Raw genomic sequence first — 14,049 nt, 5'->3', positions numbered from 1 at the left:
GTTTAAGATTTGGACACAGGACTGAACAGTACGCTTTCTAAGACATAAGAACATAATACAGGAAAATGTGATCATAGTGGGGAAAAGGAAAGCAATTCAACATATTACCTTAGATTGTCAGAAATATCCAATAGAAAGAAGTTTCATGAGGAGAGTAAAAATTAAAGAACCATTTAATATAATATATAGCTTACAAAGAAATTTAGGAAAGCAGACAGATACAAAATATTCTGAAAAAAAATCCAGTCTGCTTAATATAATTTTGTTTTATATTATTTTATATTATAAAGATTTCTCAATCATGATCCACCCTCCATACCAGCCTGAGCGGTTCTTTCTACGGAACGGACTAAAAACCACCTGAGATGTTGATGCAGGATGTTCCTAATGTGAAGGCCACTCGGTTCCCTGGAGGCAGGAAGGACAATAAAAAGGAACCCAAACAATTTTTGTTGCTACTATGATTAGACATTTAAAACTCAGAGTTTGCTTAAATAACTGCTCGGTAGCAGGGTGGTTTCACAGAGTAATTTACTGTCATAATTAGATTCAGGGTCAAAGCTTCAGAGCTTTCTGAAAAGGAAAAGCCAAGATATGCAAGAATTTACTCCAGAAATTACTCTGAATATCCACCAACCCAGTTTTCTGAAACGGCGCCCTGCTGCATGTCACTGCTGGTGTGGCTGTGTGGAATCTGCTTATCTGAGTCCTTAAGTGCTGTTTTTCAACCAATTTGTACTTTGCCGCTTCATAAATTTGGTTGGTTTTTGAGCGCTACCCCTGCTGTTTGTTTCTGGAGCGCTGTTTCTCCTCTGGCGTTATAAACTGCAGTTGAAGTCCTTTGCAGAGCACAGCTTCTGCTGGTTTCTGACGTGCCTTCTTGTTCTACCTCCGTTTATGAAAAGCAGCTCTGTTGATACGTTTCTATCTGAGCGCATGCCTGAGGACTACAGCAATGTGTGTATGGCTTGGTAAATGGCTCGCACTGGTCCAGAGCTTTATCAAGTCTGACGACCCCAAAGCGCTTTACACTGGTCAGTTATTCACTCATTCATGCACACATTCACACCCTGATGGTGGTGAGCTGTGTTAGTAGCCACAGCTGCCCTGGAGCAGACTGACAGAAGAGAAGCTGCACTGTACCACAGGCTTGTGCTCAATCTCACTGCAGACAATGTAAATAATTTAATGTCAATACAATTTTACCTCTGAAAGATGAACATGTCTCAGGTCTTCCTTAGCAGGACCCCTACTCTGAAATAAAACAGTACAGCTCTACATAAAAAGACGTTGTCATTTATATGTAATCGGGCTAAATTAGTAGTTTCTAAAGTAGGTAATCTAAAACAGATCATTACTGTAACATGAGTCTTTAAGTAAACCATGTAATTTATTATAATCTCAGGTGTTGAACAGGCATAATGTAACATTTTTATAAAATTCTATTTACAGAACAGGTTTACATTGATATGAAGACATACATGTTCAAGTGATGAAAATAATGTTTGATCATAAAAGGATTTATGATAAATAATGAAATAAGTGTGGAAAAAAGTAAAAATGATTAGTTAATTTTCATGAATGTTGTCATGTTCAAACACCTACAACATTCATTAAACAACACAAAGAAGAGAGACAACAGGGTTAAATATTGAAAGGAGACCAGCAGAGATGAATTCCGTTACATTTCTTGTCTGTTCTGAAATCCACTCTGTTGCTGCTGTACTTTTTATTATCTCAAAAAGGGAGGGCCCTAGTTTAGTGTGACCTTTGACATCATAAACTAGCAGTTTTAAGTATACAGAACAACCTCAACAGTTGAGCATTCATTGAACAGGAAAAGGAAACACACAGATGGCTGGGTGCAATTCATCACAGATTAGATAGTACTCGCAAATTTATGGTGAGGCTGTTTCTTGCACCAGACCTCACTTTGTAACATACGAGAATCATCAGTCCTCTGAAAAACACTCTGATGTCTGAATAAACTCAACCCTTAAGACCCTTTCAATAGTAATGAGTAAATAACACATGATAAATGCATAAACATAGTAAATAAAAATAAAACATTGAATAGTAAAAAAGATTCCATCAAATGTCTTGTAATTGTTTTTTGTAATTTCAGCTCTCTTAATGAACAATTACAGTTACAAACACAAGGATAAAAAGGTAGATGTTAAAACAAAAGAAACATTTTGGCTATATGAGCTATTCAAATTGAAACTGGAAACTTAAAATCAAACCCGGGCAAGATTGCATCATTACATCTCTGCACGTCACTCATCTGTCAAGGATAAACATTCATGTTACTACAACATAAATTCTGAGGTTTGCTGTACACTAAGAACACACCTGTGCTACAACTCTGTCTGAAAAATTAAACACAAAATATATATTTTAAATGTTTTAAGACAAAACTAAAAAATAGCAACTAGAGAAATGCTGAAACTAGCAAGTGAAGACTGTTGCCTTTAATGACAACAACCAAACATCTCACAGCAAACAACTGTGCAGTTTGAGTAAACATTCATAGCAGAGTCATTTTCCCTCCTGTATGGATTCTCATGTGTCTATTTAAATTTGATTTTAGGCTTTTTCCGCATTGATCACAACAGAAAGGCTTCTGTCAATTCAATTTAATTAAATTTTATTTATATAGCACCAATTCATTAAACATGTGATCTCAAGGCACTTTACAAAGTCAAATTTAATCATATTATACCGACTAGGTCAGATTATACAGATTGTTCAAAAATTTCTTAAATAAGGGAACCCAGTTGATTGCATCAAAGTCCCGACAAGCAGCACTCACTCTATCCTGTATGGATTCTCATGTGTGTGTTTAAAGTTGATTTTCGGCTAAATCTTTGTCCACATATATCACAACAGAAAGGCTTCTGTCCTGTATGGATTCTCATGTGTGTGTTTAAAGTTGATTTTCTGCTAAATCTTTGTCCACATATATCACAACAGAAAGGCTTCTGTCCTGTATGGATTCTCATGTGTGTGTTTAAATGTGATTTTCGGCTAAATCTTTTTTCACATATATCACAACAGAAAGACTTCTGTCCTGTGTGGATTCTCACATGTGTGTTTAAATCCAATTTTCGGATAAATCTTTGTCCACATAGATCACAGCATAAAGGTTTCTGTCCTGTGTGGATTCTCATGTGTGTGTTTAAAGTTGATTTTCGGCTAAATCTTTGTCCACATTGATCACAACAGAAAGGCTTCTGTCCTGTGTGGATTCTCATGTGTGTGTTTAACTGTGATTTTTGGCTAAATCTTTTTGCACATATATCACAACAGAAAAGCTTCTGTCCTGTGTGGATTCTCATGTGTGTGTTTAACTGTGATTTTTGGCTAAATCTTTTTCCACATATATCACAACAGAAAGACTTCTGTCCTGTGTGGATTCTCACATGTGTGTTTAAATTAAATTTTAGGCTAAATCTTTGTCCACATAGATCACAGCAGAAAGGCTTCTCTTCTGTGTGGATTCTCATGTGTGTGTTTAAATTAGATTTTTGCCTAAATCTTTTTCCACATAGATTACAGCAGAAAGGCTTCTGTCCTGTGTGGATTCTCATGTGTGTGTTTAAATCTGATTTTCGGCTAAATCTTTGTCCACATAGATCACAACAGAAAGGCTTCTGTCCTGTGTGGATTCTCATGTGTCTGTTTACATGATATTTTAGGCTAAATCTTTGTCCACATAGATCACAACAGAAGGGCTTCTCTCCTGTGTGGATTCTCATGTGTGTGTTTAAATTTGCTTTTAGGCTAAATCTTTGTCCACATAGATCACAACAGAAGGGCTTCTCTCCTGTGTGGATTCTCATGTGTGTGTTTAAATTAGATTTTCTAATAAATGTTTTACCACAGTCTTCACAGCTAAGCTTCACTCCTCTCTGGACTTTCCTTCCTGAGTCCACATTTTTCTTCTTTGTAGAACATTTCTTATATCCAGAGTCTGACAAGTGTTTCAGCTCAGACAGAGGGTGTTCTACATCACTGTCCTCTTCATCCTCCTCAGTGTCTTCAGCCTCTGAAGAAGTGGAAGCATCTCCATGATCTTGTATCCTGATGGATTCTTCTCCATCATTCTCTTCTGGAAGCTCTCTGCCTTTAATCTGGTCTGGATAAAGCTGTGAGAGCAGCAGAGACTGTTCATCATCCAGACTCTTTATGGGAGGAGCAGAGACTGGAAACCTGATGGCATTAATCACCTCCTTCCCATTGAGCTGCTCTCCTGGCAGACTGATGTAGACTCCCTCCTGTTCCTCCTTGATGTGGGGGGGCTTTGGGTCATGCAGGTCATCAGGAGGTCTGTGGTCTAAAGAAGCTTCTTCTTTAACAATCAGCTTCTTAACATCTGCAGGAAACATTGAAACAAATTATGCACATTAGAAAGTGTTTTGATTTCAGACTGAACTGAGGCACATTTTAATAAAGACATATTTAGGTAATTTAATGAGATAAAAAAATGTTTTGGCATTTTTCATGTTCTTTTGCTTCATAACCTGCCACGTAACATTGATTGTTGGATGATTTAGTTTACACCATTTCATTTACAGAACATGCAGCAGAGTAAAACACAGAATAAAACAACAGAAAACTTATATGTCCTACAATCAATATAGCGATACAACAAGCAGATCAACTCGATAACAATTAGTGGACAATAAAACACAAAACACCACCCAGACAAAAACCACAAGCTACTTCAAAGCCAGGGATATTGATGGTATAATCCACCTTGACAATCATGGCGACTGTCCCATCTTAAAAAATGGTTGGGGGCCACACCGCAGTTCATTCCTCCTCCAGCAGGGTTGGAATGGCCCCAAAAAGCTAAAGTCCAGACACCAGAGAAGAGAAGAAGGCTAGGAGGCTAGGTCTGAAAACGTTGCTTACCTCAACTTGCTCTTAGGCTTTGGTATAACTGACAGTAACTACACTGCCAGCCTGAAGGAGTGTGACGGAGCATATGTTTGAATCAGGTCAGATACTGAGGCCATGACCATGTGAACACTTAAAAACAAATAAAAGAACTTTAAAACCACTTTGGAAATCAACTGGAACCCAGTGTAGAGATATCTAAACAGAAGTGATAAGTTCTCATTTCTTTGCATCAGTTAAATGTCGTGCAACAGTGTTTTGAAATAGCAGAAGTAGATTAGTGATCTAAATGGGTCGTAATAAACTGTCAGGTACTGAGATTGGTGAACCAGAATTCAGCCGCACACAGAGTTTGGTTTTCAACAGTTTATTAAAGGCGATGGTTGGTGGGGAAGGAACTGAGCCAGACTGGAGCAGGTGGGAGATGATGGCAGGAGCAGGCAGACGTGAGGCGAAGGAGACGGCGAGGCAAACGACGAGGGATGAAAGACAAGGAAGAAGGCTGGTGAAAGGTAGAATGAAGGGCGAAGACGTTCCGGCGAGGATTAGCAGACTGAGGAGGGATTATGTAGGCAGGTTGACAGGTGGACTGAGTCTGACTTGACTGACTCGGTGGCAGGTGGCAGTGATCAGGCGTGGAACCTTTATTCTCAAGGATGTAATTCTCCTGAAGAGGACCCACTTTTTAAGTCTTTGTTCCTTCATGATCTACATGAAAGTGCACGATATGATATGATATTATCTGACCGTGCATTGCAAGGTGATATACTAAAGAATTATTTTTGTTCTTGGACAATGTATTTTGGGAAAATTGTTTAGTTATATAACTTGTTTAGCTTCTTTATATAACTTGTTTCCCTTATATTATGGGAACAACTGGTGAGTTCACATAAACTAAGCGCAACATATATGCTCTTGCGCTGAGTTTTACCTGTTATGTTTCTCACATAAAACTGAGAACAACATGTGTTATAATTTGTTTTAACTTGTGGTGGGAACTTATGACTATGTGTTGTGGGGAAGACTGATTCAATTTCTTTATTGCTTATTTTGTTTTGCTGTATTTCGCAATGTTATTTTGCTTCACACAGTGCTAAAATGCTGGGAACGGTTTCTGTTTTGAAAAAATGTTTGGAAACGGGACGAACAGATCAGCTGGGAGAGAGAACTGGCCATTCTCGCCCCCATCTGACACTTTGTTTATGGGTATTTAAAGGAGGTTACCGCCCTCAGTCGACAAAGTCTGCCGTGGGTTTGTGGACGCCCGGCCGCGTTGATGTCCGGACTGACCCGGCTTCCCAGTCCTAACCATGGTAAGAGCTGATTCTGAGAATCTGTTGAACATCACGCCTGTTTGACAGCTTGTCGGCATTGATGGTTGCTACTTTGCTATATTCTGTGGGGAATAATAAAGGACATAATTATTCTAGCAGAAATAGTGCTTGCTGTTTTGCTGTATTCTGTGGGGAATAATAAATGTGGGCATTATTATTCTAGCAGACGCAGTGTTTGTGTTTTTATTTGTGTGTCGCCGATCTCTCCCAAACCTGAATAAAGATTTCATAAAACACAGGGGAAATAACTTTTCCATGCTGGAGACGCGCCAATATGCTCAGTTTCTTTGGAGCACTTGTTGGCATTTAGACAGAAAACAAAGCAAGTTTAGAGACTTAGACCTTCAAACAGGAAAAAGGCCTAAGAAAAGACATAAATTCAGTTCTCCAGTGATCCAGCAGACTGAAAAGTGTGGAGACAGGCTGCAGCGAATGCCTAAAGAGTCAGATAAATATCAACCTTATCACAATGCAAAACCAAAAGGTAACATTGGTAAAAGGTGGAGCCATTCCAGAGAAGTGATCACCAAGGAAAACCTTGAAAGTATCTGCAGAGATTTTCTCACAGACTTTGACGTGTGTTTAACAAAAATCCAAAAGCAACCCCAAACTCATCATGCCCCAGCGTACGATAAGGTTGAAAATCATTTCTAACACGGTTTATCCTGTTTTAACCCTTTCTTATCGTTTTGGGACTTAAGACATGATGAAGGTTATATCGCTCAGCTGGAAAAAAGCTGCCCCTCCAACTCAAACAGTGGATGGAAGATGTTATGAACCATCTAAAGCTTGAAACATACTGTCAGCGACTCTGTTCATAGATTTAGAGTAACCTGGCAGCCATTTATTTCATGTTTGGGACTTAATTCTCTTAAGAGTAACATCTTACCCAGCCCCTCCTTTTTCCCTCTTTGTTGAACCTGATAGCTGAATCTCATCTGTCAGCACGTGCTGTTGGGATTGTATTACCCTATTTATTATTTTCTTTACGCTGTTTTTGAATCTTTAAAATCAATAAAAATTATTTGAATATTTTTTTCTGTTCCACTTTTCAGTTTGTGTCCATTGACTGTGAAATAAGCCCAAAATAACCCCTAATAAAGTTTTTATCAAACGTATCCCACAGAGCACTATAGTGAAAGCAGTAATGCTCCACTTGTGAAAGTAAACCTGTTGGCCTCTCCTTGGCATCAAGACAGCAATTCTTGGTGCTCCACAACCAGACAGGACACGTAAAAAACTGACAGAATCAAGGCTGCCAGACAACCGGCGCCACCGGGTCCTCTGACTACCACCAGCAACCAAAGCAGGTGGAGTGTCTTGCTCAAGGACACAACGACAGAGGATCGGTGTGGGGCTTCAAACTGCCAACCCACCAGTTCCAGGAAAAACTCCTAGCTCTGATATTTTGTCTGATGAATCCAGAGAGTTTTGGCCTTTAGCTGCAACACAGGACCCAGAAACAAAGTAAAGCAATGGTTACTGTTGATAGGAGCAGCAGTTAATGGAAAGCTGCTATCAGTCTCCTCCTTCACAAGGAGCTGCTCTCCTTCCTGACGGGCCCCGGGTTCCTCCTGTTCCTCCTTTATGTGGAGGGGCTCTGACTCCTGCTGCTCCCCCTCAGGACTCTGTTCTTCAGGAGCCTCTTCTTTAACATCTGCAGCCAACACTGAAACACATTACATGCTTTATCAACAACTAGATCTTTACAATGTTACAACCATGGAAAGATTCAGTTTAGAGAAAAACATTTGATCAGCAGTGTAGAGAAAACTGAACCTCAGGAACTGACAGTTTCACCCTAGAAATGATCACCAGTAACTTTAGGGTCATTCTGTTGTGGGAATTCAATGTAATTATTCCTTTAAAATGTTTAATAATGGCTAAATTGGAAAGAATATGCATTAAATAAATATGAGATAAAATATGACAGTTAAACATTGATATATAAATATATATTTGTAGCTGATTAATTGAACAGTTGTTGAATAAATGTCTTTTTATTGTTTTGTTGCATTTAATGACACAGTTTTATATCATTAGCAACGTTCTGGCCTGGTATTTATTTAAGTGAGTCATTGATTATTATCCGGTATGTATTCTAAATTATGACAGGATTGGTCCTCCATAGAAAACGGCCAGAAAAAAAAACGTTTTTCTGAGGAACTTTTCCAAGCACAAAGAAAAACTTGATACTGAACGGTGCTTCATGCTAAGCTAGCATTAGCACCTTTTATGCTTCATGCTAAGCTAGCATTAGCACCTCCTATGCTACAAGCTAAGCTAGCATTAGCACCTCCTAAGCAGAGCTGCAGGCTTAGCCAGTTTTCTGGGGGAAAGCCTGCAACGAGTTGTGATGAAGAGGAGGAATCCATCAGCTGCTGAAAACGGCTCCTAAACTTTAGCTCCATCCACACAGTTAGCATGAAGAAGGAAATCTCCAAACCTGATGGGTGCAGCAGAACTCTGGGCTGGAAAACATCCCCCATCATTGGTGTCTCCTCTGCTGCGTCCTGCCGCTCTTTGAGCTCCTGCTTCCCTCCAGTTTCTCCGCTGTGCCTCCAGCTGCTGGACTTCTTTCCAGACTTCATCACCTGCAGCAGCTGCTGCTCTCTTTCAGCCTCACCAACACTCCCGCTTCTGGCCTCACAGCAACACAAGGACAAAGAACCCGGAAGAGATCAAGGCGGCTGCGCGTTGGGGAAGAGACGCATAAACACGGCCGCCATCTTGGTGCGGTCATCCTGCAAACAGTACCTGGATACCAGAGGCGGATTCTCAGGATTTCTCACCAATTCGTTTGTAAAACGAAAGATAATTATGTCAAGGGTGTCCCTTTGGTTTAATTTAAATATTGTACTTAAAAATCTAAAATAATAAATAATTACAATAGTTTTTGAGTCATTCTATGAGAATGGGTAAAATTGGACAATGATATTTTCACGTTTTGTACCCAAAAGCATTGTTTATATATGTTTATATATGTTTATATATATATATATATATATATATATATATATATATATATATATATATATATATATATATATATATATATATATATATTTTATTACATTAGGGATATATTTAACTTTCAGACAAACATAATCTTACATCTCAGGCATTAGTTTGCTTTTAGTTTTGATCATTAGTTCAAGATGTTGTCACTCTAATTCCTCAACCCTGTTATGGAAACTTTAAAAGGCTCTCTGAATATTATAAAATAAATTTGGAGAGAAAACATAATGTCCACACAGAACAGATGTGCCCCATACTAATTCAATCATTTTAAATAGAAAGATGTAAAAAAAAAAAATCACACATTTATGTCCTCTTATTTCCTCAAATGTGACTAATCAGTTAAGCACTCTTGTCATTTTTCATCAAAATTTTCACGATAGCTCTCAATATTTTAGATAAAAGTCAACAGAAATTAAATCCTTTTTTCAACATTTAAATTTATTTATTAACAGTGTCCTGTCTGGCAATGTGGAAAAATAAAAGGGGCAGGATGATAAAACGTCTTCAGTCTGCTTCATCCCCTGCAAGGAGAGATGTAAAAAGAACAGCACAACCAACGGATATAGTATAACAGATACAATAAAGTAACACCTTGATACCATCGCTGACGTATATGTATAATTATTTAATCTAACATGTATAATGTGGCAGTTGAAGATAAAAATAGGGTCTTTCTGTATAGAAGTGAATCTCTAAGTACCTGGAATCCATTACCTGTAGTTGTTTGTGAGAGTGCACTTGTGTCTGTGAGGTTAATCAGTGTAAAAAAATGCTCAATAGTGGTTGTGAAGAGACAAAGACTTCCTGTCTTCCTGTCTGACAGGAAGCAGCAGGTGGATCACAGACTTCCTGTCTGACAGGAAGCAGCAGGTGGATCACAGACTTCCTGTCTGACAGGAAGCAGCAGGTGGATCACAGACTTCCTGTCTGACAGGAAGCAGCAGGTGAAGCTGGGAAAACATGAATGACTCTGACTCCCAGCTCATCAGCACTGGTTCCCCCCAGGGCTGTGTTCTTTCTCCTCTGCTCTTCTCCCTGTACACCAACAGCTGCACCTCCAGTCATCAGTCATCAAGCTCCTGAAGTTCCTGATGACACCACTCTCATGGGACTCATCTCTGATGGTGACGAGTCCGCCTACAGGTGGGAGGCTGACCATCTGGTGACCTGGTGCAGGGAGAACAACCTGGAGCTCAACGCTGCAAAAACAGTGGAGATGGTTGTGGACTTCAGGAAGAACGCCCCAGCTACCTCCATCACCCTCTGTGACTCCACCATGGACACTGTGGAGTCTTTCTGCTTCCTGGGAACTATCATCTCCCAGGACCTAAAGTGGGAGCTGAACATCAACTCCCTCACCAAGAAAGCCCAGCAGAGGATGGACTTCCTGAAGAAGGCAGCTGAAGAAATTCAACCTGCCAAGGACAATGATGGTGCAGTTCTACTCCTCCATCATTGAGTCCATCCTCACCTCCTCCATCACCATCTGGTACGCTGGTGCCACCGCTAAGGACCAGAGCAGACTGCAGCGTGTCATCAGGTGTCAGGTTCAAACACCTAAAACATTCATTAAACAAACAGGAGGAGAAACAACTTGTACTAAATGTACTAAAAAATTTACTTTTTTTTAGTACATTTAAAAGTGGCTTTTAAAAAGCGGAAAAAGTGGCTTTTTAAAACACAGTATAATAATTAAAGGCTACCACTTTGTAGAATATTCTTGTACTTCACTTTTACTTGTCCCCATGTTCTAGTGGGTCCCGTGGAGGCTCTGATATAAAAGAACGAAGTTAATATGAGATTATTAAAATGCAAAAATACATACTGTAGAAAGTGATAGAAACATCCAACATGAACAGCACTAAGGAGCATGAGAGGCAGAATGCCCTCATGTTTCTTTGCCAGTGTAGCGATGCCTGCTGATCCATACTCACAACTGATGTCTGAGCTTAGTGCTTCAATGTCAAATGCAGACCACTCCCTTAATTCACCTTCAGGGAAACCAGCATCCAAGTGATCACAGAGCTTAGGAATGAAAAGAATAATCTGACTGGTGTTTATCTCATCAGCTGATGAGGTCCTCATCAGCTCTTTGACACGGTCACTCCACTGCACATTCTTCTCATCATTCAAGTATTGAGAACTCAACTTCTCAGTCTCTGTGTCCTTCCCTCACAGATCAAGTCTTTGGAAGGAAACACAGAGATGTGCCAGCTCCCCTAAAACATCTCCCAGAGCTGTTAGAGTAACTTTGAATCCCTCAGCTTTTTGTAGCAGCAATTTGCCAGCGGATCCCTGTTGTCATTGCTTTCTCTTCTGCAGTATTCCTCAAGCACCGTGTCGTTCCTCAGAAGAGCATTCAAAGCTGTGACAGCCATCACACTTCACTCAGAGGCCTGGATGACAGTGTCTTCATGGAGAATCTTTGCTAGTTCCTCCATTTCTTCACAGTGGACAGAGAGAAAGTGGAATATCCAGTTGTAAGAAGAGTTTGCACATCTGGCATCAAAGGCACATCTTTCCAGGCATCATCAATGCCCAGGTCCTCTCTATGGGCCACACAATGTTGTTCAGCTAGGTGTGCTATATGTCTTTTTAATAATGCTGCAGCTCCATTGTGCTTCCCCAGCATTACTGAGGCACCATCACATGTCAGCATCACCATCTTCTGCAAGTCCATCCATGGTTGGAGTAGAACTGGCTGATAGGCTGCACAATATCAGCAGCAGTGCATGCTGGTAGCTGGATGATGTTTTATAGTTGACATCATTTTCCTCCCTGGATTTAATCTACAAGACTAGCATCTTGTGCACCGTTATGTCTGTGCTCTCATCTACTATCAGAGTATGCCAGGGTGCATTTTTAACACTCTGCATAGTTTTATTCTGCATTTATTCTCAGTGATCGAGTTCACAAATTCAAAGGAATCATTTTTGCTTGGCCAGCTTTCTGGTACACTCACATACTCTGCCGTGTGATCATGTGTTTGCTGCACCGATAGCATTGATGCATTTATTTTGATGGCCAGTAGAAAGTCATCAATGAGAAGTTTAACTTGCTCAGGGTCAGATTTCTTTTTCTGGGACAGCTCATTCCTTTTTTCTCCATCTTTTGAGCTCTCCTGCAATAATCTGCTGATCTCCATTCCATCTTAAATCTTTGTAAAATTCCAACAGCATTCAGATGAGTTTTATGCTGAATGTGACCTTTAAGGAAGTCCAACTTCCACTCAGTCCACACTTTTCCCTCTGAAAACTCGCTTGCTACTTTAGCTTGGCAGAATCCTTTGCAGCGCAGTCCTTTCTCACCTGAAACAGAAAGAATCTCCCCCAGTTTCACCTCTCCTTCTTCTATTTGTACATGCTCCAACAGCCATTCCACTTTAAATGTACCGCATTTCTTTTTAGCTTTCCCTTGATCAGCGGATGCTCCACAGCCGGCTCGTTTGGCCATAATTAGAGTGGCTTACCAGGATTTACTTCCTTCATCTCGTCTTTAGCGTACGCTTCACAAAAAAGCGGCACATCTGCCTAAAGTTCTGCTCATGACAGTGATTGGCTGCATAAGTTTAGGCATGAAGCGCAGCGTATCATTGGCTGACAGAGACGCACAGCTAGCATAAGAGCAGCTAAACAACTGCTAACACACTTCTAGCACTCTTTAACAAGCTTTAAATGCTCCACAGCACATTAGTTTACAACAACAATCATCAAACTGTCACTTATTATGCTTCAAATCCACTTATTGAAGACAGAAAACCAAACTTCATAGCTTCTCCCACGGAATGCCAACAGAAAGAGCGATGGAGAGCGTGGGAAACCCTTCACAGACTATAATGCTATGATCCGTTAATTTGTCTTTTTAAACTCCGAACTAACACTCACAACAACAATCCATCAACTCAATAGCTTCACCAGCAAAGATCATTATTTACATTTTCATTCACAACACCTTAAATTTCAATAGAAATAATAATTTAGAAACAGGAAGTTACCCGCTGTTTGTCAATGGATCTGTCGTCTTTTCAAAATAAAAGCCTCCGGTGCTCATATAGTTGTCCTAGCGGAATAGCTTCTCACTGGACAATCTAGTGTAATAACATCCCACTGCTACATTATGGATGTGGAGAACTGTTCACTAAGGTTTAAATAGTATAATAATACCATTATTTCCTGGTGGTTTGTGTAAAAGCATTTTGGAGCTAGTAGAGTCACATGTGACATAAACACAGAGACTCGGGTTCATGCCAGCTGACCAAATCTACCTTGTTCTAGAAATATATAATGAATAAATAATAATAATCTATGTATCTCTATGTAGCAGCACAAATGGTACGCTGCCACTTTAAGGCCAATCTTGGCTGCTGTATATCAGCAGATCTCCACAAGGCTGCTGCTGTTGAACTCAGCTGCTTGTCTTTGTTTGTCAAACTGTGCTGGGCTTCTTTGTTGCTCCTCAGACCTCTGGAGCCATCTGTCCTGTTGTTTGCTGGCAGGAAGCTACACTGTGAGGAGGAATTGTGGACTTGTTTACCTGGCATGCTGGGAATTTACCAGTTACAGCCACCTGACCAGCCTCTGATCAGCATTCAACGTGGATTGACACTCGCTGCTGTTTTGCCTATAAAGACATGTTTTAAAGACTTAGCTGAACTTTCATTGGTGGCACCATTTATGGGATGCAGTGCAATATTGTAGTGGCATTGTATCACTGTTTTACTCATATTGATTTAGTTTTGTCTGTCATTTAGGGACTGAGGCTACTGTGGTGGCAGTGGTGAGCCCTGGTGGCC

Source organism: Fundulus heteroclitus, unplaced genomic scaffold (assembly GCF_011125445.2).
Source record: "Fundulus heteroclitus isolate FHET01 unplaced genomic scaffold, MU-UCD_Fhet_4.1 scaffold_68, whole genome shotgun sequence".
NCBI classification, from domain to species: Eukaryota; Metazoa; Chordata; class Actinopteri; order Cyprinodontiformes; family Fundulidae; genus Fundulus; species Fundulus heteroclitus.
The sequence above is the reverse complement of the archived record's forward strand: the minus strand, read 5'-3'. Positions refer to the sequence as shown.